Below are 23977 nucleotides of genomic sequence, written 5' to 3'. Positions count from 1 at the left end.
GGCGCCCCCCAACACATATTTTTAATGTTATACATATTATATACTATATTCTTAAAGTAAGCTAGAGAAAAGAAAATGTTATTAAGAAGATTATAGGAGAAAGTACATTACCTATATTGTACTGTTTTAATTGAAAAAGAAAATGGATGCATAAGTGGACCCATGAAGTTCAAGCCCATGTTGAAGGGTCAACTGTATAATCCAAAGTTATGATATTGTATATTGTTTATAGCTCTTATACAATGTTTTAGGATGAACTTACCAAAGCGCTTTTCACTTAACATACAGGTATTTTCACTGCAATGATTAGGAACCTGCATTTGTAGATTTAAGAAAATCTTTCTTAATAAAATATTAACCCTCTTCTCATATCCTGTTTAATTTTGTATAAGCCTTAATATTGTAAAGATCTTACATACCTTTTAACTAAATAAAATTAAAGAACTGACACTTCTCTTAGCCCAGAGAATAAAACTCTTCAAATCTTGAACTCTCAGAAAAGAGGTCCCAGAGTGATGATTCAACACTATTCTCTGACTCTACCCTGAATTTTTTGGTAGTTTGCATAACCCCAGAAGCAAATCCTGAAACAAGTATTCAAGTTCAAATTACTTATCTGAGAGAAAATTTCAGGAAATGTCAGTAGAGAGAAGGAAAGTGAAAGAGGGAAGAAAAAGCAGCCAATAATAAGTTCATTAGGAAGCAGGTTGTTACTGGCCATAACCACATTTTGCTCTAATGAGAAAATCTGGGTGTATTTTAGAGTTACCGCCAGGTGGGGAGAGCAGGCTGGAATATTTACACACCAAGCTCCCTTCTGTCATTGGTTGAGGGATGCTCCTAGGGGGTGTGAATTCTTAGGCCACAGTGGCTTTGGTAGCCAGATAAAATATATAGGCAACAAAACACAGGCGTAGGCAGCTGGAAGTACAGATCACAGGTACTGAAATGATAAGCGTGAGAGGATTTGAGTGGGATACCAACAGTAACTATTCCCACTTCAAAATCTTACAGAACAGGAAACATAAAATGGAAACTACAAAATTTTGGTATTTTTGGTTACTATTTTATTTTACACTATGTAAATTGTACACAATATGTACTTAATTCTCTTTTCAGCCTATTTTTTAATTCCTAGGACATAAGGGCAGACTTTTCATTTCTTTCTGTTACTATTTCTTATAGTATCTTATCTCTAAGATATACCACCTGGTTTTGTCTCCTGGACATCTGTTTTTTTGTAAACAAACAAACAAACAAAATAAACAACAAAACTCTTAGTTTTGCTCAGTGATTTTGGATCAGTTTCTTTACTGTCATCTTGACTTGGACAGTTACATTAATTTGGTTTTACTAAAAGAGTCATGGAGTATAAATTTAGAGCCTGGAGAGGAGAAAGGGAATGTATTAAAAATCATGCTTGTGCCTCCTATTCCTCTGATCAGGGCAGATATCACTAATGGATATCATCATTCCCTTTGAGACACACTTTACCCTGAGTTTTAATCACGTTTGTCAATATCACTAACCTTGTGTCATGTTGCTCTTCCAATGAGTTTCCAATTAAAATCACAAACTTTGATCAGTTCAAGAGCCTACCTTCTCCTCATCTATCCCTGGGCTACAGAATGCTTCTGCAGAAACTTGCACACCAAGCCAATGAACACTGTTACCATTTCTCTTCTGCAACTTCTTTTGGGTCCTGTGACTTGACGGTGTCTGGTAATGTTTAGATGTCTTCCTAGTCAGCTCTATTGCTACTTCTCCACTGAAACGATTTTTATTTCTTACAACCGTCTTATTGCAAGTGTCAGAAAAACAGCTTGAACTAGCTGAAGCCATCGGAGGAATTTGTTAAAATCTTTCTGCGATGTCTCAGAGGATAAAAGGATGGGAATAGGACAGGTCCTCAGTAACACCTGGAATCAGGGGATTACATTCCATCTCTCTCCATCGTGTGTTTATTATTTTCTTTATGAATCCATTTACCTTTTTTTTTTTTTTTTTTTTTGGTGCAGATCACATCTGCTCTGTATGGTAGGAAACATATGGGAAACACAATGAAGGGCCAGTAGGACATGGCATTCTGGTTTCTGTCGTAAAACCCAGATTACTAGAAAGACACTGACTTTTATGGCCCAGTTCCAGAAATTCTAGGTGGATGCTCCGATTGGTTATACTTGAGTCTGGTGCCCAGATCTAGGCCAAGGAAGCATATTTGTGATAGAATAGTTGGGCAGTTCCAATGGGAACAATATAGATGAAGCAGAGCAGACAAGACAGTTACTGGAACTATAAGGGTGATGGACAAATGCTACCATAGACACTGATTCATCAACCCTTTCTATTTTCCTTAAGTTGTAACCTCAAAATCTTGCCATTTGTGACAACATGGATGGACCTAGAGAGTATGATGCTGAGTGAAATAAGTCAGACAGAGAAAGACAAAAACCATATGATTTCACTTATGTGTGGAATCCAAAACCAAAACAAATGAATAAACAAACAAACAAATTAGTAGAAACAGATGCATAAATACAGAGAATAAACAGATGGTTGCCAGAGGGGATGGGGTAGGACTTGGTCAAAATGGGTGAAGGGAAGTGGGAGATTCAGGTTTCCAGTTGTGGAATGAATAAATCACGGGGATAAAGGGTACGGCATGGGGAGTACAGTCAATGGTATTGTAATAGTGTTGTATGATGACAGATGGTAGCTACCCTTGTGGTGAGCATAGAAGAACGTACAGACTTGTCCAATCACTGCATTGTACACCTGAAACTAATGTAACATCGCCTGTCAGCTATACTTCCATAAAAACAAGTAAACTAATTCTTGCAAACTCAAAATCTTTCTTCTCAAAACTGACCTTACTTTCTATTTAATAGGAACCTGTCCCCCAAACTTCATTTTTCTTCCTTCTAACCTCCCCCACATTTATAATAAAATAGTTGCTCTTCATACTTAGGGTGAATTTCCAGGTCCTCATTATTTTTGTTCTGTCCATGTTGTCTTTGAAGTGGTCCCCACAACTCTTACCTTTACACTATCTGCTTCAACCCACACAGTATTGTTAGATAAAACTTCCAAGTCAGTAGTTTTCTCCAGAATGCTCTCTTAGGAGGGTGCTTTCTTGGGATACTTATTCCAATAAAATAAGGTAAAAAAGCCCCCTTTTTAGTTTGGCATTCAGGGCTCTCTAGTCCATAATATGCTGCAACCTACTTCCCAGATTTACCTCTTATTGTTCCCCTATATGTATATATTTTAGTTCAGATGCTCTCATGCTTTTTTTTTTTTTAAAGATTTTATTTATTTATTTGATAGAGAGAGAGAAAGGGAACACAAGTAGGCAGAGCAGCAGGCAGAGGGAGAGGAGAAACAGGCTCCCCACTGAGGAAGGAGCCTGACGTGGGGCTCGAACCTAGGACCCTGGGATCATGACCTGAGCCGAAGGCAGCCGCTTAACAGAATGAGCCACCCAGCTGCTCCAACTCTCATGCTTTTTTTAAACAGACTGAGTTTTTGCACTTCAGTGCCTTTCTCCTTTTGTTGCCAATATCTGTGGTTCTATTTTTACATTTACCTTTCAAGAGTAACCACCTCTTCTGAAATGTGTTTCTTCATTCCTCTACTGAAATAATCCCATCCTTTTACAAAGGCCATTGTCCTTGGAACTCTGCTTATATTGTAGTCACTGCGGTACCTGTGCGAGCCTATTCATTAATCTGAAATTTTAACCCAGACATTACATAGAACTAACTTTCTTTGTGTTAAAAAATTATGCAATATGAATTAAATTATTAGCTTGTATGGGGGAAATGTATTGGGGAGAACATTCATATTCATAAATAATTTTTTGGCTCTGTTGCTGGTTTCACTTACCTATAGGAAGTGTCTTCACTACAAGATATTTCCCTGACAACTTAAATAGTCTTCCAGTCTTTGGAATGACTTTAATGAGTTCTCTTATTTTCCCAAATATAAGAAGAATTGATTCTTTATGATGTCAGAATTAGAAATTTTTTTCAATGGTTTGGATTACAAAACCCATCCATGTCCTGATTAAGAACATTGTTCTCTTTTAACTGAATTAATTTTTGCATGAATGTGGCTTTCAGAATGGTCTATTGGAGGTAATCTTAAATTTTTAATAATTTCATATTATTTGTAGCTTACCCATGGAAAACTATTTTAAAAATAAAATTACTTAAAAGGATAGAAGCTTCAAAATATCAATCTAAAACAATAAATGTGGGATTTTCTCCTCTACGGCTCCAAATTTTAGCGGCTTACATGAGATATGTTGTTGAAGCATATTTTGGTAGATGCTATCCCCCTTAGTATAACAGATATGCAAATTTTATTAGTTAAGCTTGGATTGGAGAAACAGAGCCATTAGGAGTAACAAAGACTTAGGGGGTTATCACAGGGATCTGACCTTACCCATTTGTAGGAACTAGTTAAAGAGTTTATATAAGCTGTTTTTCTACATTGGATGCTGAGCCTGAGGTCACCAGGGGAGGCCACTGGGGAGGAAAGATGGGGAAGTTGGTAAGGGACAGGACAAATTTGTGCCCATGAGGGAGGCTGGAACCCGTTGAGGTCTCTTGCCACCGCCGAGCCTCAACATCAACACTGCTGGTGACTTGAGTGTGAGGCTGGTGTCCTTCACCATGGGCCCAACTCCGGGAGCTGGCCCAAACGTCAGAGAAACTGGAGGAAACCCAGCGTGAGTTGGAAGAGCAAGTGCTGTTGTTGCCACAGGAGCTGCAGACACCGCTGGGATTCGGGGAAGCCAAAGGAGGAGAGCCGGGGGTTACTGGAATTGCTGCAGGCTGGCTGAGGTCCACTTGGACAGGGTGAGCCAGCAGAGACGAAACAATGCACCCCATTGCAAATACCCCATGGCTCGCACCAGCCTTTGCACTGTAAAAGGATACGGCTGCTGCTTCTTTCCACCTTTCAGCTATCACCCCAAAGAGCTCTTGTGGTTCACAGGAACTCGTAACTTGGAAAGGAATTCTGAAAATTATAGTTCCAACTAGATGAGCTGACACAGCACAAATCACCTCACATACGTTAAAAACAAAACATGAAATAAAAATCCAAACAGTCCATCTTCTTCCTGGAACAAAGACAATATCTTTTGGTCAATGTTATCTTTTCATCAGAGCTTCGCTGCCTGCATCAGATAACATCTTCGGAAGTCTCATCCAGGTCACCTTTCCTCCAGACACACTGGATAAGATCTTAATTGCTGAGGATATTAAGAGAAGATAATAAGATAATAAGGGACGCAACAGCCATATGATGTGGTAATGTCAGTCTGGCCCTGGAAGCCTGAAGAAAGATATTGGGTAATAAGGACTTGGAGACTTGCACGTTTAACTTCTTCATCCATAGTGACCTGATGGGTATGTTTATTATGATGGTAAATATCTTGCGTTCCAATTTCAAACCCCTTCTGAGAGGACTGGAAGACTATCAAGTTATCAGGGCAGTCTGATCATGAACGAGGGCTGCCTACAAACCATTAGTGAAAAGTGCAAGGATATGTGTAACGCACAGGGCAATAAACAAAGAGAACCTTGTGTGGAGTGTAAGAGCAGCATAATGTCTACAAACTGCCCAAGGCTTTGAAAGCAATTTACTGAGAAAGCTTTTACAGTGGCCCGTTTTGGAGCCATTGATAATTAACCAAACAAATAACTCAAAGTAGGTCCAACTGGTTTCAGCAAATTTCCTTAGGGAGCTGTAATACTTTAAATTCCATGTTATGATACTGTTAGATCAGTGTCTTCAGCTGCAGCAGGTAAACACACAGAGCTTGATTCATGATCATATGGGTAATAACATAAGATCAATATTTTAAATGACGTAATAGAAAAGCAGCAAGGAATCTCTTATAAGTAATAAACAGCAATTGAGCCTTAGTTATGGGCATATTGGGTCATTACGAATTCTGCCAAGTCTATAGATTTATGCTTACACAAATTATTGAGTGATAAAAGAGATAACATTTCCTCATAATAGCAATATAGTTTCATAACTTATTAAATACTATAGATTTATTCATGCATGACACCAGGAAACCAAAAGTATTATTCTCACCACTTATTCATACTGGGTCTGAAGTTAGCAGCTGATGTTTCCACCTGACAGGAAATCTCTGTGTTTTTCTCCATCTTGATACGGAGATGTAAAGCTTGTCTCGCTCATAATGTGTGGCATTAAGGAAGAAGTTTGGGCTTTAGAGCCAGAAGAACCTCTGCTTAAGGGATCTGCTTAGTGCTAGTTTCTACTTCTATATAACGGGGAAGGAGGTGACATTGTTTCTCTCCCACAGGGTTACCCTGAGGGTCATTGAACATAGGAGAAGGCAAATTGAGTTGTGGACAGCAAAGTACCATCAAAATGATAGTTAATTTCTGATTTGCATCTCAGGTCTGCAATACTTCAAGGGTTAGTGACAAAGGACAACCATTCATGTAGAAGGCCCTAAATTGAGATGTCTCTGTTTTATTTGTGAAACATTCTCACTTTCTGCCCTAAACATACTCTTCTGGATGCTCACTGAAAATACACATAATTTGATCTTTTTCATAGCCTGACATTCTTTTCTTTCTTTTTTTAAAAAATTTAAATTCAACTATAGTTGATATGTTAAATTCAAACTAATAGTGTATTATTAGTTTCAGAGGTAGAGTTCAGTGATTCATCAGTCTTATATAATACCCAGTGCTCATTTCATCACGTGCCCTCCTTAACGCCCATCACCCAGTTACCCCATCCCCCCACCACCCTCCCCTCCAGCAACCCTCCGTTTGTTTCCTATGATGAAGAGTCTCATATGGTTTGTCTCCCTCTCTGATTTCATCTTGTTTTATTTTTCCCTACCTTCACCTAGGATCCTCTGTTTTGTTTCTAAAATTCCACATATGAGTGAGATCATATGATAATTGTCTTTTCTCTGATTGACTTATTTTGCGTAGCATTAACATTCTTTTCTTTTTTGATGAACTGGAAAATATTCGGGAAGAAGCATCATATTCTCTTTTTCCATCTTCTTCATTATCCTAACTGCTCATGTACAGCACAAACTTAATTGCAGGTTACATGTTACTCATTTCCAGAATTGATTTGAAAAACTGTTTTGGGACATGGCGTTGCCTTTTCAGGAGATATAACCACCTTTTCACTCCCTTTCTTTCACTCGTCCACAGCCATTCAGTCCCCTATTCTTTGGTCTATCAGCAAACTTCTGCCAACACTACTTTTTTAAAAAAAGTCTTGTCTGGATCATTGTGTTAGTTCATTTTCCCAACAATCCTGTTCAGCTAATATGATATCTCAAGTTATTGCACCTCTTTGATTTCTTTGTTCCTACTCCAGGGCTAGAAATTGTTAGAGAAAATCATGTATCCTGAATCCATGCATACCCTTATAAATGTCCTGTCTGGACTTAGCTGGAACTCACCAAACCACAGGAAAATGAATGTAGCAGCAAACAATGCATTCTCCTGAATCAAGCCTCTACTGCCCACAGGCTTTGTTCTCTCCTGTACTGCTCAGGCTATGACCCTTTGCCTCCTCATTCCATCTGTGTTTGCCCTGTTTCCAGTTTTGGCATCTCTGCTTATTTTTACCAGCTTCATCCACTAGCTTCAAGCTAATCTCCAAGAGTTGTTATGCTTAAACTTATTATCCAATATTTTGAATACCCTAGCTTGGCCCCAGGACTATGTTTTATGAACTTCCCCCATGGATAGTCTCAAAAAGTTGGTGTCTTCAAAATCTGTCCTTTCCTGAGAGGATCAGCAGTTAGAAATTGGTTTCCAACCCTAATTGAGCCCATATTCTCCTTGGCAATACTTTTTCTCCCCATTCTAATCAACTTTGTTTCTCCGAAGCAGATACTGCAAATCCTACCCCTTTCCTCAATGTGTGTTGCTCCAGGCCTTTACTTTTAATCAGTGACTTTGTCTTTTACTTCCTAGAGAAAATAGAAGTCATGAAAGTGCACACTCCCGTTGCCCAGCCCCTCCACCCATGATACTTGTATCCTCACCAATCCTACTATTTTCTTCAAATCTCAGAGGAAGAAATTTTCTTTGTCTTATTCAAGGGTGTCCCCTTTCTCTTCTCCTGACTGTTATTCTGAAGCCTTAATTTCAGCCCATAAGCATGTTGAACTCTTTCCTATTGATAGTAGCACACACACACCTACCACCTTTAAGCCTGTTACTCTCATTCTATTTTCTTATTTTCTTTTACTCCCTCAATTTTTATAAAATTAGCTTCTCTTAAGGCAGCTTCACCTGTCTACTTACCTTCTCCAAGATGGTCTTCTTTTGCTTGTATCATTTTTCTTTTTCTCATAATCACATTCATTCTAGTGGTATTTATTGAGTTCTTGTTATATATCAGCCTGACCCCATACCTGCTGCATCCAGTTCTCCCTCACTAGCTCCCCAATGCTCTTTAAAGTCCAAACCCCCTGCTTAGCATGGCTTGTGAGGCTCTTCATGTTCTGGAACCCGACCTCCAACCCAGTGTCATCTCTGAACACTCTACACCTTGAACTCTGCACAACAAACAAATGACTATTTTCACTAGTTGTGCTGTGCTTTCTCTTGTTGTTGGTCTCCACACGTACTGTTTTTCTGCCCAGAACACTCAACTCTCTCTCTCTTTTTGCCTTTTATACATTTTCAGAACTTAACTGACATGCAGCTGCCCTCAGGAAGCCTTTCATTCCCTTCCACAGCTGATCTGGTGGTCCGCCTCTGTAGTCTCTCAGCACGTGGGGTTTCATCTCTATATCTTATCATTTGCTCTTTCATTAGCCTGTTTACTAGTTTGTCTTTACTAGACCATAAACCCCATGTGGGAAGCAACTTCTTTTTTATTGTTTACTGCTTTATCTTCAGAACATGGCAAAGCCTTTACTCTTAGGCACTCAATAAAAATATGATGCCAAATGATGAATGAATAAATGAATGAAGGAGTCTTTGAAAAAAATCAAACTGCTAAATGAGAATATCGCTTTTGCATAAAATCTTACGGAAAGTTGGGGCACCTGGATGGCTCAGTCAGTTGAGCGTCTGACTCTTGATTTTGGCTAAGGCCATGATCTCAGGGTTGTGGGATCGAGCCTGGGGTCTGCATGGAGTCTGCTTGAGATTCTCTCTCTCCCTCTGCCCCTCCCTCCACTCATGCTCACTCTCTAAATAAATAAATAAATAAATAAATAAATAAATAAATAATATCTTAAATAAAAGAATCTTATGGAAAGTTGAACAATCATACATGGGAGATTTTAAAGAACAGAGCTATTTCCCTGAAGTAAACATTTATGGGAGGACGGGCTTTAAGGAATTTTGTGAAATAGTAATATATTGACAAGCTTCCTCATCCATCTGCTCATGATTCATCTTCAGTTCTAGCATTTTACAGCCCAGAGTCTCAGGTTCCTCATGGTGCTATTGATGGTTTAGTTCCCTTACTGAATAACTCCATCCAGATTTTCCCATTCAGGTGCCATCTCCCTAAATCCCTCTCCACTATCAAAATCTGCTGTCCACTTCCCTTTAGCTTCTTCACAAGGCTACTTGCCCAATATTATACAGGCTTACATAAGTGTTTGATAATGGCTTCATGTACAGCGCCTTATGGAGAAGAGTATTTTAATAAAGTCCCTAAATAGCCTTAATCTCATCATTATTATAATTACTTTATACCAACATATACTCTGGCAGACCAATGGAAGAGAGAGATTTTTGATTTATAGGGTTTTTTTCTTTAATGTCTTCTTAAATCACACCATGGAGACAGCCCCTTATTTTGCCCACAGTTTAGCTCCTTCCTAAGAAGCTTGGGGGAAAAGGATTGAAGAAGATACGATGTAGCAGAAAAAATCATCATATTAATGAATTCCTTTCTTTGTTTCTTTCTCATGTCCCCCTCGCTTTCCCTAATTTTCCTCAAATTTTATTTTCATTTTGTAACATTTATTTCCTATATAATCTACCTTGATTACTGCTTAGATGTATTCTAAAGTGTGCTTGACTTCTCAGTAAAGAATCTTCATTGTGGCTTTCATAGAATCTTTCCACTTCTCCTTACTTTTCTTATACATAATAGGTCTCTCATACATTTTCTTTTTTATAAATACATTTTCATAGGAACAAAATTACTGTACACAAACATAAGTGATCAAGAAATCATTTTTAGAAAAATAAAATGCAGGAAGCATCAGCCAATGGTCCATTTATTTTAGTTGTCATCACTTTTGCAGCATTTAAGGCCAAAAAAATGTGGATTAAAGTACATATTGAGACCAACTTGGGTTTTATTTTTGTGAGATGGGATCTTTCTAAGACTAGATGCTTTTATTCTCATTTGTAAGTCTGATGGGCATTACAATATGTATATGAAATATGCTAGAGGAGATCTAACTGTTTCCACTTTTAAAACTGGGGCACTGAAAGGTTAAGGAAAATTGTATCTGTTCCTACTGACTAGTGGAAGCGCTTCATGGTTAAAGGACATGCTTCATCACAGTGTGCTTTCCTGAACACATGTATCTTTAGATGGTCAGCACTTGATAAAACTTGTGTGCTTGAAATGCCTTGATTAGTCCCAGATTTCCTGACCTTCTGCCTAGAGTTCTATGACACTATTTTGCGGTTTAAGAGGGCATTACAAATTGGAAGTGGGCTCCTTATTAAACTTGACCTATTGCCTGTAGCCTTGGGCAATACAGGATTAAACAAAGGGCTTTCTAAATAGGTACAGGGTTAGAGTGGGAAGGGCATTTTGTATCAATCACATCAACCTGTCTTTTGCTTATGGGACTAGCCACTCCAGTTGATGAGTTTTGGCTCCTCTCATTCTTAACAGAATTCATGTCATAACCAAGATATGGATTATAACCAACACTGCAGATCCCCAGCCAAATGTGCACCAGCTAATGACTTTTTGCTAACACTACATACATAACGGGGGAATTAGTCATTTGTATAACTGATGTGGCACTTTGAAAATTTTTCTCTATATACAGTATATGTTAAAAAAGCAACAACCAGACATTCTGTTCTTAGCACTTACACATTTATCTTTAGTTTACAGGATGGAAAAGGTAGGTTTAGAATATAGTGAAGTTTATTTAGGGAGACTTTTTGGATAAAACCACTCTCTATTTTCCAAAGTACAAATTAAGCTAAACTTTGGCAATAGGTTTCTAGAGAAAATCTTCTTATGAAGCCTACAAAAAGTTAGACAGATCTTTAAGATCATCATTAGTCTAGTGTGTAAGTAAAACATGGAATACACACAGTTAATTCATAATTAAGGTCAAGGTAAGAGAATTTCTATGGAATTGAGACTAAATTGATTAAATTATTTTCCCAAGCCCTATGTGTCATAATATAGTATAGAGGATAAATGGTGTTTCAGAGTCTCCAACTGAGAAAAAGTGTTTTACACATAAGACATTAGTTTTAACTCTTTGCCTTTATAATTTTCTTTTTTAGTGGTACCATCACCACTAAAATTCAAATTTCTCATAATTTCATGCTAGATCTTCTATTTTTCCAGTTAGCTTTCATGGCCATCAAACATCCTATTATCTTATTCAAGGAGCCCCATACTCCTTGATCAGATCATTGAAATGTGAGAAAAAAGTAGAAATTTTGTCACATCAAGAAATCACAATAGCTTGTCCATTTTAAGCTTCACATTTTGGAAACCAGAAATCTTTTAGAAACAATGCAGAAAAATTTGTAAAGAAAGAAAACACAAATGCAGTGTAAAAGCTAATCAATTAGTAAAACCTCACTTTCTCAGGAGAGAAACCAGTATCAGCTGTCTAATCATTAATGTCTGTAGTTCACAGGTGTTCATGAAAACTGAAAAACTGGAGCAAACAAATCTATGTCTGTGTAGAAAAATTGATTTTCTAACGAAAAGACATTTCTTACCACTCAGTAATATACTTAGCATAACTAGCTTTATTTTAATATCCATTTTCAGTTACCTTACCATTAACATATAACAAATTGCATTTGGGATTTAATTCCCAACACATAATGAAAAAGACACATATATTTATCATTCTTTTTTTTTTTTAAAGATTTTATTTATTTGATAGAGAGAGACACAGCGAGAGAAGGAACACAGGTAGGGGGAGTGGGAGAGGGAGAAGCAGGCCTCCTGTGGAGCAGGGAGCCTGATGTGGGACTCGATCCCAGGACCCTGAGATCATGACCTGAGTGGAAGGCAGATGCCCAACGACTGAGCCACCCAGGCGCCCTATGTTTATCATTCTTTCAATGTCTCTCCATGCTTTCTTTTTACTCTTTTAAAAGGATGCTATTATAAAACTAAACAAAATCTCAGCTTTCCATATAACCTTTGGTTTTACTCTTACCTCGTGGGAAATATGCTGACCACTGAACTGAACAAACAGCTAAACAATAAGTCAGGGATGAGTCTAGTGAGCAGAAATGTTAAGAAAAAGAACCAAAAGAAGTTTGAGGAAGTAACATGACTTTTTAAAAAAATTTTTAATTGTTATGTTAATCACCATACATTACATCATTAGTTTTTGATGTAGTGTTCCATGATTCATTGTTTGTGCATAACACCCAGTGCTCCATGCAGAACGTGCCCTCTTTAATACCCATCACCAGGCTAACCCATCCTCCCACCCCCCTCCCCTCTAGAACCCTCAGTTTGTTTTTCAGAGTCCATCGTCTCTCATGGTTCATCTCCCCCTCTGATTTCCCCCCCTTCATTCTTCCCCTCCTGCTATCTTCTTCTTCTTTTTTTTTCTTAACATATATTGCATTATTCGTTTCAGAGGTACAGATCTGTGCTTCAACAGTTTTGCACAATTCACAGCACTCACCATAGCACATACCCTCCCCAGTGTCTATCACCCAGCCACCCCATCCTTCCCACCCCCCACCACTCCAGCAACCCTCAGTTTGTTTCCTGAGATTAAGAATTCCTCATATCAGTGAGGTCATATGATACATGTCTTTCTCTGATTGACTTATTTCGCTCAGCATAACACCCTCCAGTTCCATCCACGTCGTTGCAAATAACATGACTTTTTGATTCAATCAAGAGGAGGTCTCACATGCAGCTCAGATGCTGTCAGAATCTTCCAGGAAGCTGTAAGGACAAGGACAGGAGAGGCAATAAAACTGTGCATGTGAATGGCAATAGTGGTTAGGCAAACTTTGAAAACAAAACACTGTAGGGCGCCTGGGTGGCTCAGTCAGTTAGGTATCCGACTCTTGATTTTGGCTCAGGTCATGGTCTAGGGGTTGTGGGATCAGCCCCGTGCCAGGGGTGTGGAGCCTGCTTGAGATTCTCTCTCTCCTTCTTTCTCTGCCCCTCACTGCCTCCCCCTCCCTCTCTCTCCCTCTGTAAAAACAAACAAACAAACAAACAAAAAAAACCAAAATGCAATAGAGCTTTGACTCAACTGCAGCAACAGGGAACTTATTTCACTTACACATAATAGAATGTGAATTGGAGGAAGAAAGGTGCAAAAGGAAACTACTCTCCACTGTGGATCTGTTATTTTCTCAATTGTGCTCTGGAGCTCTGGCTAGAAACATACCAATCTTCCAAATTTATCCTCAATCTGTTGATATATTTTGCCTGGATGGCATGGCCAGTTAATGGCCTCCATTAATGACATTCTGCCCATGCTAATGCCAACTTTATTCCCAAAACAGTGAAAAATTCCTGCACTTGGTTTCTAGACATCAGTGTATTATTTAATGTGAGTTGTTATAACAGTGCCTGCAGTTCTATTCTCATACCAACATAATTTACATTTAAATAGGCAAAGTGGCCACCCAGGGATGCCTGGCACAGGTACAATGCCACCTGTGGAAGAAAAACACAGTGTTTTATGAGACAAATACATCAGTTATTTCCAGGAATGTGCACAACATGCTGCACTAAGTAAAACAATATGATTCAAAGATTTGAAGAAAATGAACCAGAGTGGCCATAAAGGTAAAAGTAAAGGAAATTTCTTAGAGAGAAGATAAATTTATATTTGAAAAATTTACATAAAATAATGAGTTTTTTCCCCCAAACTTCCACAATATTTTCCTCAAAATTGCAAGTTGGATGAAAGTGGAAGACTCAGAAAAAAAAAGAATAATCTAAGTGAATGGCCAGCTTTTTTTCAAAAGCATTAGATTGTCCCAGTACTATGGCTCTTCAACTACAGCACTTGTTTGAAATAATATTCATTTTAATATAAAATATTTGGAAAATGTTAGAAAAGTACAAAGAAGTATGTATGCACAGATAAATCAGGCATAATCTTTTGATGCTTGTGGTATATAGATATATATATATATATTTTTTTCGTCATTTCACTTTTCCTTTTTATAAATGTTTGTGCAAAAAAATTGCATAATAAAATAGAATATTTGGTAGAAAATAAAATGAGATATTTGGGGGTGGAGTCCTCCCATTTTTTTGGGAGATAGTTTTCCAAATACTGAGTGATTGTGGCGTGTCTCTTATTGGATGTGAGAAATTGACTGCACTCCTTGGAAGGGATCTACTCCTTTGAAGGTCCTTCCACTCCATCTTTTGTTCACCATGTGGATTCTGTAGATGATGTTCCTTGGCCATTGCATTTCCAACCCCAAACTCATGCCACCCTGCTCGTGCTCTGAGCTAAATTGCAGACACTCTTTGTTATTTGTTTCAAGTTCAAAATATTAGGATATGTTGTTGAAATGGGGAAATGCTTACTTTTCCAAAAATTTAAGCAATTTGCTCTATCTATATTACATTTTTTTGTCATAGTTCCTCAAATAATCATGGTATTAAAAGCATAAAATTTGATATTTGGAAAGCTTTGGATCTTGGTTCCTGATTTTACAACCAATCTTTGTGACTCTGAATTTTTTCACTATCACTTGCACAAAATTTTATCTTGAATCACCCTCTCCTATATTGATAGAGCATTATGTCTATTACCAGCATAACATGTTAGTTATCAGATCATTCTGGAAGTGTGATCTCAGGTGATCAGAAGGAACTATTATAGGTGCTAGTGATTTCTTGGTACACAAGACATACCACGTCCCTGCCTTTACAATTTAGTGGGAGAGGCAGCAAAAACAAATATGATGTTAGATAATATCAGGAGGTGGTAAGGGCTATGAAGAAAAATAAAGCAGGGTAAGGGGATAGAGAGTGAAGAAGATGTTCCTATAGACAGGACAGTCAAAAGAGTTTCTTTCTGAGGAGGTAAACTTTGAGCACAGAACTTAGAAAATGAGGCAGTGTATAATGTAAACCTCCCAGTAAAGGAAAGAACAAGCACAAAGGCCCTAAGATGATGTGTGTTTTACATGTCTCCTACGACCAATATAGCCAAAGCATAGGGAGAGAAAGAAAAGAGGTAGAATATGAAGCTGAAGAGGAAATCTGGGGTCAGAACATACAAGACTTAGTAAGCCATGCTAAATTCAGCCTGTTTGCACTCGTTCAACCAAACTCATTTTTGAATCAGTGAGACACTTCCACACTATTAATGCCATTGAGAAATTAGACATCATTTGTATTTTTCTCTTTTATTTATTGTATATTTGTAGCTATGGCTGCTTTTAAGATTTTTTTCTTTAATCTTTGATTTTCAGCAGCTTGATTGAGCATGGTTCGTTTTATTGTATTTATTCGGCATGAATTTCATTGAGATTCTTGGATCTGTGGATTAATGTCTTTATGTTTTTTATATCAATTTTGGAAATTTCTTAGATACTATCTTTTCAAATATTTCTTCTGTCCTATTATTTTTCTCCCATCATTCAGGGATTGTAATTATATATATATATATAATTATATATATCTAATATATATATATCTAATATATATATATATTAGATCATTTGAAAATGTCCTACAGATCTTACTTGTTCTGTTGTAGTTTCTGTAGCCTAACAAAAAGCAGAAATTTGAAACACAAACTCTGGTGGCAGTTAATCGTCCCTCCACAAAGATAAGGGCTAAAGGGATCTTCTAATATGAAGTGTACAAGAAAGAAAGGAGTAAGGATGCCCTTGAGTTTTTGCTTGAGCAACTCAGTGAATGGTGGTGCCCTTTATTGAGATGGGGAAGATGGAAGAAACATGTTGAAGAACAGGAAAAATAACTGACAATTTGCTTATAAACATGTTAGGGTTGAAAAGCTTAAAAGAAATGTAAGAGATATAAATTAGGCAGTTGTATACCTGAAGCTCTCTGTTTAGGAGTTATTAGGCTACACATAATATTCAAATTTATGGCACTTAACGAGAATGCTTAGGGAGGATGTTGTAGATGGAGAAGAGGTTGCAAGACTGCTCCCTGAAGCAGGACTGAGAAGCAGGAGGAGGGAAACCAGGAGACAGCTGTGTCCTGGAAGCCACAGAAAGAAGATGTTTTAAAAATGGTGTGATCAAATGTGTAAGATGCTGTTGAGGGGTTGCAAAGGCAAGACAGGAATACTGACTAATGGTTTTGGCAATGTAGATGTCATTGCTGACCTTTTCAAGAACATTTTCAGTGGAGTGGTGAGGAGGAATGACTAGTTGGAGTAGGGACTGAGAGAGAATAGGAGAAAAGAAAGTGGAAATGCCAAGTATAGATCAATTCTTTTGGATGTTGATTTAATTTCCTACTGCTGCTATAACAAATTACCATGAACTTAGTGGCTTAGAGAATATAAATTTATTTTCTTTCCATTCGGAACTCAGAAATCTCACTAGATTAATATCAAAGCTTCAGCAGGATGGCATTCCTCTAGGATGATCTAGGGAAGAATCTGTTCATTGCCTTTTTCCAGCATCTAGAGGCCGTCTACATTCCTTGGTTCACGGCCCTCTTCCATCTTCGAAGCCAGCAAATGCATTACTCTGACGTCTTCGTCCAATGTCAAATCTCCTTTTCTGATTCTGGTCTTATAAAGACCTTTGTAATTATTTTGGACTCACCTGGATAATCTGGGATAGTGTTCCCATTCTCAGAATCCTTAATTAAATCACAGCTGAAAACTCAATTTTGCTGTATAAAGTATATTCCCAGGCTTTGGGGATTTGGATGCGGGCAGCATTGGTGTGCCATTATTTTGCCTCTTACAGAGGGGATGTACATGCCTTAACTATCTGGAAATGTCCCACTTTGCAAACAGTTGCACTTGGCTATATATTGCTAAGTGGACCCTGTCAACATTTAGAGAATGATTATTTATTAAAAATTAGGATTTTCTTAATGAGTAGGAAGAGGTTGAGTATAGTTTTAAGAATATCCTTTTAAAGTGCTTTTTCATTACTATTAGTTTAAAACTCCCCTGAAATATTTTCTAAACATAGAATCTTTAGAAAGGTCTATTTATCTTTAAGTGGACATATTTTAGGCATGTAGTATATATTAGTATCTAGTAGAGTTGTACCCTGTTTTGGAGCAAAGTGTGACCTGAACAACTTTTTTAAAAAGGAACATGAAATAATATGCATACAATAATATCTTCACCTGTAAGTTCTTCTTTTTTGTAAAAGATTTTATTATTTATTTCTTTATTTGAGAGAGGGAGAGAGAGAGAGAGCATAACTGGGGGGAGGGGGGATGGAGAAGCAGAGGGAGAGGGAAAAGCAGACTCCCCGCTGAGCACTGAGTCTGATGTGGGGCTTGATCCCACGACCTTGAGATCATTACCTGAGCCAAAACCAAGAGTCTGATGCTCAACCGACTGAGCTACCCAGGCACCCCTACCTATAAAATTCTTTTAAACATTATGACCAGTCTATATAATTACAAATTATACCTATTTTAGATCTCCAAAGCAACTAATTATTGATTTCACCAAAGCAGCAAAGATGTGTGTGTATATGTGTGTATACATCTGTGTGTGTGTATTTGAGAAACAAGGTAACCCTTTTTTTTTTTTTAATGATAAGTCCTTGTTACTGATTTGTTTAGAGTCCCAGATAAAGTGCCTTCTAAAAATATATGTAGGGGAGCCTGGGTGGCCCAGTCAGTTAAGCTGCCGACTCTTGATTTTGGCTCAGGTCATCATCTCAGGGTCGTGGGATCGAGCCCTGTGGGCTCCACGCTCAGCCCAGAGTCTGCTTGTCTCTCTCCCTTTTCCCCTTCCACCCGTGCTTAGGTATGCATTTGGTGCATTCTCTCTCTATCTCTAAAATAAATAAATAAAATATTTAAAAAATATATACATGTAAAACAATAAGATAAAAAACCAGTAACAGAGAAAATAGAGTAGAATAATAAGATGAGGCCAGAGGATGTTATATACAAATCATATCTAAGGCTCTACTAGGTATCAACATACAGTATAATACACATGTGTATAATGTGTGTACGTGTGCCTGTGTGTGTGCATGTGTGTGAATTGCTCTCTCCCAGTTATAAAAACAAAGGCAAACAAGTGGCAGGGCTTTTGAAAGTCCAGTTTAAACTCTTCAATAGCATTAAGGATTGAATTACTGATCCAAATCTGAAGAACATGATGGAGACTGATAAGGTCAGAATCAATTTTACAAATGGTGTAGAAATTGGTATGATTGTTGAAATAAGAGTTCTATTTAACTTCCTTGAAAAGGAATCATATTATAGAATTTCCTGGTGCCTTAAGTGCAGAAATACCATGAAGAGGTAATATGCAATTTGTTCTCAATTTAATTTAAAATAAAAGGCTCTAAGACAAAAGAAGCATTCTAGCTGTTAGAAAATGATTCTCCAGGAGACTTGTGGGAAAGTACCATTTTAAACCACCCATTTGTGGGTTCCTGTGTTTACCAAAGCCTGTACTTAACACAGATTAAAAAAAAAAAGTATGCCCTACTGGGAAAAATGGTTTTTAAAACTATCTTTGATAACAAATGGAAATAATCATCATAAGCCATATTGTCTTCTCCATTGCTACCTTAAAGTTGTCTCTTGACTCCCTCCCCAAGCTTTGATGAGTTTTTCATGATCTTTCCATTTTCATCACTTTATATAATTCCTTTACTTGTGAGGATTTTGAGACTCATATTCATAAAAAAGACATTGAATGGATGACATCCACTGTGGTCTTAAAAAGTCATATATATCCTGTTTATTTTATTTTCTCTATTATTATACAACATTCAATTCTTTTATTCACATTTTGTCAATATTCATGATGTTTGATTCATTTCTTTGTGTTCAGAAAATAGTGGAATATATGACCATTTCAAAGAATAGGACAAAAAATTCTTCTCCAGCTCTTTCTTTGTTTACCTTGGTCCACTCAAGTTAAACATGTTACCCTCTTCTCTGTCATCTTTTCCATTACTTTAGAAATACCCCAGAATACTAGTCAACCCTCTACCATGACTAAGCCTAGACCACTTCCATTTGGGAAAACACAATTGAGCATGTTCTTTATAAACACTGAGACTCTTTCCTAAAGTAAATGCAAGTAGAGGAATTCAGAATGTCCCTCACAGCTTTAGACAGGCTTAGTGCCCTCTGTTTCCATACGAATTCTGGGCTCTCACCCTTGTATCACTCCAAGAGTGTACTGGTTATCCTCTTGACTAAATTTTACTTCTAAACCCACCTCCCTAGGAGTCCCATGGTAATAACAATAACAATTAAAACAATAATAAAAGGATTAACATATACTGAGACCTTAATATACACCAGGTTTTATGCTTTTTGTGTACTTTCTCATCTAATTTTTGTAGCAATCCTAGTGAAGCATCACTACCAACCTTTTAAATATGAGGAAAAGAAAGCTTAGAAGACTGAGAGATACCTCCAAGTCTTCCCTCCAAGGTTACATGGTCAGTAAATGACAGAGGCAGGATTCAAACCCAAATCCAGAACTGGCTCATCCCAAAGACTTTGCTCTTAATGATGGTGCTTAAATACCATTTTCCACCTCAAGCCTATCAATTTGTAAATGCCCTCATATTTTAGTTATAGAAAATTTAGAGGTTTCTTTCTGGAATTCAAAATACAAATAATTGTAGCTAACAAGACTTAAACTCTTACTACAGGGCCAGGCAACATTTTTAGTTCTTTACATGCATCGTCCCTTTTACATTGCGCAACAACTTTTAAGTTACGTCCTTTAAAGTTTTATTTTTATTTTACAGTTGAGGAAACTGAACCTCAAAGATATTAAATCACTGTGCAAATGCATTTAGCTGGTATGTTACGGATCTGTGATTTAAACTCAGGCCTGCTTGATGTCAGAAAGGGCATATATCCATGTTTCTGCACATTTAGGGATTTCTGAGCAAAGAAAACTAGAAGCTGGATTAAAGGAAGTAAAAGATGACTGAGTAGATAATGAGAAAGCTTTGGGCAGAGTTGGAGATTTATTTCTAAATGTGCTTGCTTTTCCAAGGGCGTAAAACCCAGAAAAAACCTGGGGCTATCTGTCACATTCCAAAGAATTGTAAAACATTAGGGAGCAAAGGTTTCTTTCCCTTTCAGAAGAGGGGAGAGGGCACTAGGTAGCCAGTTTGGGTTTTCTCTTCTGTGGTGTAAGAAATCCTTTTTGTGCACATACAAGGTCTATCTGGTTCTCTTCCATCACCCTGAAGAGTGTGTAATATTTGTAATGGTAACACATGTGGTTACCGCTGTAAATGCTCTATTTCCTTTCAAAACTTCACGATCCATCTCTATCCTATGACCACCTTATTTTCTACCGTTTCTTAAATGAAGTCTTGGTGCTGGTCCTCACTATCCCAGGAGAATTGGTGTTGCTATATCTGGATCATTATACACTTTATTTATTCTTTCTTGGTTTTATCTTTTTCTACCTTAATGTATGCCTATTTTCAAAGTCAAGCTCAAATCCCAAATTGCAAAAAAATCATTTTCTGATCATTTTGCTTCTGAAGCCCATCCTTGGATTTCATATAATTCTTATCTCTACTCAGACTTATTATTATGCTATGCGTGATTTTCCTCCCTATGTGCTAAGTCTGGTTAATAACCAATAATAAAGCTCCCCCCACCCTGAAAACAAGGCATGATTTTAGACTTCTTTGGTTTTGCTCTAGAGGCTATAGTACAAACCCCAATACAGGTTTTTAAAAATTGATGTTGATTCGTGAAAGACAGCACTCCTTCTTCCTACTGAGCTAGGTTTCTTAGAATTCAGAACCTCTTTTTTTTTTTTTTTTTTAAGATTTTATCTATTCACTTGCCAGAGAGAGAGAGAGAGCACAAGCAGGGGGGCAGCAGGCAGAGGGAGAGGGAGAAGCAGGCTCCCCGCTGAGCAGGGAGCCCGATGCGGGACTCGATCCCAGAAGCCTGGGATTACGACCCAAGCCAAAGGCAGCCACTTAACCAACTGAGCCAACCAGGCATCCCAGAATTCAGAACCTCTAATATTTCTCTACTTAGGTTCCCTTTTAAGTCCTTGGCTACTCCATTCAGGGACGCAACATATATGAAGAAATAGCAGGGCTATGTTATTCTAGTCTTAGGTTTTTAATTACTGAAAATTAATTTTATTGAAAATTAATACTCTTTTAAAGTGAAGGACAGGGACGCCTGGGTGGCTCAGTCGTTAAGCGTCTGCCTTCGGCTCAGGTCATGATCCCAGGGTCCTGGGATCGAGTCCCGCATCGGGCTCCCCGCTCAGCGGGAAGCCTGCTTCTCCCTCTCCCACTCCCCCTGCTTGTGTTCCCTCTCTCGCTGTCTCTCTCTCTCTGTTGAAAAATAAATAAAATCTTTAAAAAAAAAATAAAATAAAGTGAAGGACAATTATTTATTTTACTAATCTGTGTTCATTCCAAGTAACTCAAGTTACTCTCAACTCAAGAAACTTTTTTTTTTTTAAAGATTTTATTTATTTATTTGACAGAGAGACAGAGAAAGAGCACAAATAGGCAGAGCGGCAGGCAGAGGGAGAGGGAGAAGCAGGCTCCCCACTGAGCAGAGAGCCCGACACAGGGCTTGATCCCAGGACCCTGCGATCATGACCTGAACTGAAGGCAGCCACTTAACTGACTGAGCCACCCAGGCACCTCAACTCAAGTAACTTTTATACCCAAGGTTCTTTTATTCTCACATTTGTCATAAGCTTTTTGTTGTCAATGGTAATAAGACTAATAAAATCTTTATTATATTTGCATTTTTCTATGTTTTGGATCTATGTTCATGCTTTTTCTTTGAACTGAGAATCTTCTGAAGTAAATATTTTTTATTTGCTGCCTAGCAACTTTGAAAGCAAAAAATTTAATACCTTCTAAAGTGTTTCAGATTTGTTTTAAATATGTTGCTTTTTAATATTATCACTTTTTATTTTGTTCTACTATTGGCAATTTTTTTAATATCAGTTCCATGTTATTCTATTTTTTCATCAGAATAGCACTTTGATACATTTTTATAATTAATTCTTTACTGCTGTTATTCTCTTCTTTTTATTTCCCGTTCTTTCTAATTTCTCCTAACAGCTAAAATTTATATATATATTTTAATTCCAATTTCGAGCATGTTAACTTAAGTATTTTTTCATATTTCAAGTATGTCCAATATGTACTTTCTTCCATTAGAAATTCTTATTTAATAAGCTGCCTAGTTGTAGCACTATTATCTTTCACTTACTTTATTAACAATACTGATCAATTCTGTTCTTAGTGCTTGTATTTAGGAATGGATTATGTTCAAATAACTTCTTTTAGGTGTATACTTAAAGTACAGTACAATTAAAATTGAGTGAATTAAAGATGCCCTTTATTCTAGAACCAAAGACCCAGTAATCAAATTGTCTTACTAATTTATTTTTCTAGGACACAGTATTTGATGCCATTGTTCATCTTTGTGAAATGATAAAAAGTCAGAATGGCTATTTGAAGAAAATGATAGTATTTTGCAAAATATTTAATATTTTATAAAAATATCATTTTGATTTTTACTGCTCTATTGAGGTGCAATGAAATTTAACAGAAATGGATTGTAGAATGAGCTAAGTAGTCATGGCAATGTGAGGCTGGCTATCATACTAAGTTTAGTATCCAGGAGGCAAAAGAGGTCATTCATTCAAGAAGTCATCCAGAGGGGTGTGTGTGTGTGTGTGTGTGTGTGCGTGTGCATGCGTGCGTGTGTGTGTGTGTGTGTGTGTGTGAGTGCTCACGTGCACTCTATGGGTCAAAATTGTGAATGTTAGAGGTAAAGTTGAATCAGAGTCACTCAGGCATTAAATATAAGAGCTAGTTAGAAGCAAGAGGGATAGACAAAATTTGGAAATTACAGAATACATCCAGAGAAAATAGTTTTTAAGATAGCAGAGGAAATAAGTTTTTAGGCAAAGGAAAGCGCTGACCCAGAGGTTTGCAGTTACTGTTAGTTTGGTTGAACACTCAGAAAAAGTCTTATTAGGGTAACAGACCTTCCTCTCACTGGGGATAATAGAAATCTTTTGAGTTTTAACAGATAGAAGAAGCTTCCTATGAAGGCATGAGAGAATGACATACAGAGAACAAGATTTATAGAATGTGTTGTTGGAAAGCTACATAAAGACATCAGCAAATCTGGGCCATTGTCCAGCCCAGTGGAGTTGGGTTATAAAGAAGGACATCCTGATATTCATAAGACTGAAAAAGGGCAAGCACTTTCTGGAGGTAAGTGGTGGGAATGGTGTGTAAAATAAAATTTGGAGGGGCTCAAACTCAAAACCTTGTTGTCTCATTTTGTCTAGAACCAACTCAGCCTTGAAGGGGACAGCTGTATGTGTGCATATCATAGCATGGTCATGTTTCAGTAATTGGCTTATAAATCACTCAAGTTTTGCCCCTTCTTATTTCAGTTACAAAGATTGTAGGGATTTGGTTCTAAAAAGACTCAGATGATGAATATGACAATTTAAGTTTAAAAAGGAATGAATGAAATATAAATTGTGTATGTGTATGTGTATGCTGTGTGTTATTTATTGTGTAGTGAG

General features: G+C 37.4%; 2 long non-coding RNA genes across 2 annotated transcripts in view; one reads left to right on the top strand and one right to left on the bottom strand.

Annotated features, from left to right (window-relative positions):
• The window catches only part of LOC118522978 (uncharacterized), a 176408-nt gene that overhangs the window by 146984 nt on the left and 5447 nt on the right, over positions 1 to 23977 (top strand). The window contains exon 3 of the long non-coding RNA XR_013446911.1: positions 23449 to 23657. This is a non-coding gene — a long non-coding RNA (uncharacterized LOC118522978). The remainder of the gene's footprint in view (positions 1 to 23448; positions 23658 to 23977) is intronic.
• Positions 12857 to 23977, bottom strand: part of LOC118522981 (uncharacterized) — a 567305-nt gene continuing 556184 nt past the window's right edge. The window contains exon 7 of the long non-coding RNA XR_013446910.1: positions 12857 to 13182. This is a non-coding gene — a long non-coding RNA (uncharacterized LOC118522981). The remainder of the gene's footprint in view (positions 13183 to 23977) is intronic.

Source organism: Halichoerus grypus, chromosome 4 (assembly GCF_964656455.1).
Source record: "Halichoerus grypus chromosome 4, mHalGry1.hap1.1, whole genome shotgun sequence".
Classification (NCBI taxonomy): domain Eukaryota; kingdom Metazoa; phylum Chordata; class Mammalia; order Carnivora; family Phocidae; genus Halichoerus; species Halichoerus grypus.
The sequence above is the reverse complement of the archived record's forward strand: the minus strand, read 5'-3'. Positions and strand labels throughout refer to the sequence as shown.